This window comes from Lathyrus oleraceus, chromosome 7, assembly GCF_024323335.1.
Source record: "Lathyrus oleraceus cultivar Zhongwan6 chromosome 7, CAAS_Psat_ZW6_1.0, whole genome shotgun sequence".
Taxonomy (NCBI): domain Eukaryota; kingdom Viridiplantae; phylum Streptophyta; class Magnoliopsida; order Fabales; family Fabaceae; genus Lathyrus; species Lathyrus oleraceus.
The window spans coordinates 220,534,070-220,536,519 of record NC_066585.1 but is presented as its reverse complement, the minus strand read 5'-3'; positions in this window follow the sequence as shown (position 1 = coordinate 220,536,519).

Sequence of the window (2,450 nt, the reverse complement as noted above, 5' to 3'; positions counted from 1 at the left end):
GGCAATCATGTCATCGACATACACCTCGATCTCTTCATGAATCATGTCATGAAGAGAGTCACCATGGCACGTTGATATGTTGCCCCAGCGTTTTTTAAACCAAACGGCATTACTTTGTAACAAAAGGTGCCCCAAGGAGTAATGAACGTGGTCTTCTCCATGTCTTCGGGATCCATCTTAATTTGGTTGTATCCTGAGAAACCGTCCATGAAGGAAAACACGGAGAACTGAGCTGTGTTATCCACTAATACATCAATGTGAGGTAATGGGAAATCGTCTTTGGGACTAGCTCTGTTTAAGTCTCGGTAGTCTACGCACATGCGGACTTTTCCATCTTTCTTCGGTACCGGTACAATATTGGCAACCCATTGTGGGTATTTAGCGACCTCCAGGAAACCAGCGTCAAACTGCTTTCTCACCTCTTCTCTGATCTTGAGAGCCATATCTGGTCGAGTTCTTCTTAGCTTTTGTTTGACAGTAGGGCACTCTTCTTTAAGGGGAAGCTTGTGGGTCACGATGCCAGTGTCTAATCCGGGCATGTCTTGGTATGACCAAGCAAACACGTCGTCATATTCGTGGAGGAGTTCTATCATTCTTGTCTTCATTGTATCTTGAAGCGCTGCGCCTACCTTTACTTCTCTCTTATCTTCTTCTGTTCCCAGATTGATAACTTCAACATCTTCCTGGTGTGGTTGAATAGCCTTTTCTTCTTGTCTGAGTAATCTGGCCAACTCTTCAGGAAGTTCGCAATCTTCCCCCACTTCGTCTTCAGCTTGGTAGATTGGACAATCAAAGTCATATTGGACCATATCAGTGTCGTTATCAATGGTCTCGGTGGTGTTTCTGCATGTTATGATTTATGCAATTTATTTAGAAAGTGCGTGCATAAAAATTGATTGCCATTTTGTAAATAGATCAAAACGAAAGACAAGGAACAAAAATTTGAATGCAAAACGTCATTTCATTAATGATAAAAAACTCTTGAAAAAGATAAAGGAGGCCCTACAACATGCCACTGTGCCTTGGGCAGAGCACAGGGTTTTGTCTAAAAATGATAAAATTACTTTTGAAATATTTTGGGAACTTCCACAGCCTTCCAGTTTGTTAGTTCTTCATTAGGTGCGGCTTGACGCATCCAGCTGGACTCCCCCTCCTTGCGGTCTTCTTCACTGATCATTGCCACCTGCTTGCCGAAGATGTGGCCAGCACTGGTGAATGTTTTCTCCACAGAAGGAATCTTCTCTTTGTCAGATTGGTTACCAACTTTGTGTGATGATGGGTCATACCCCAAGCCAAACTTGTCTCGTTTCTCTTCCAATTCCACCACTTTGCCCCAGTCTTGTGCATCTTCACTTTCCATAACGGCTTTAGCTCCTTGCCATGAGGCCATGGATGGTCCGGATTTCGGGACTTCCAAGGTTTGTTGAACGGCCATCATGTTTACCACTTCCAAGGATTGGAATGGTGTCTCAGTGATTTCGCCATCCACCTCGATATACCGAAAAGATGTTAAGTGACTGACCAAGATATCTTCTTCTCCTCCAACCACAATCATTTGGTCATTTGTGATGAATTTTAGTTTTTGATGCAGAGTGGAGGTGACAGCACCTGCAGAGTGAATCCAGGGTCTCCCGAGTAAGCAACTGTAGCCAGGATGTATATCCATGACGTGGAATGTAATATTAAAAATTGTTGGACCTATCTTGGTTGGTAAGTCAACTTCTCCTATCACTGCTCGCCTTGAGCCATCAAATGCTTTTACGATTAAGGTGCTGGGCTTCATACTTATCCCTTCCACTGGCAGTTTTATCAAGGTCGTCTTTGGCATGACGTTCAAAGAGGAACCCGTGTCTACCAACACCCTTGACAGTATAGTATCCATGCACTTCAAGGAGATGTGGAGAGCCTTGTTATGGTTCTTTCCTTCAATCGGTAGTTCATCATCATTAAAACCCAAGAAATTTCCAGTAGTCACACAAGCTATCATGTCATCAAACTGTTCTACTGTTATGTCCTTGGTGATATGAACGGCGCTCAATACCTTCAATAGCGAATTCCTGTGTGCTTCGGAGTTAAGTAGGAGAGATAACATGGAAATTTTGGAAGGTGTTTGGTTTAGCTGGTCCACTACCTTGTAGTCGCTTTTCTTGATTATTTTCAAAAACTCCTCAGCCTCCTCACAAGTGACACCGGCTTTAGGAGATAGGTGCATGTCTTGCATCCCCTGATTAGGAATGGGGATCTAGACAGCAGCCTCCTTCCCTTTAGCTCTCTCAGAAGTATCAGCAGTTCTTGGTGCGAACACTCGACCGCTACGCGTCATTCCTGCTGGCCCCGCAATTGAAGTGACATTTGGTTCGCTAATCATTAAAGGTTTATCTTCCTGCCCCTGCTTAAAAGCTCTGGGCTGGTATATCCATGGGACTGCCTTCTCATCTTTATATTCGAAT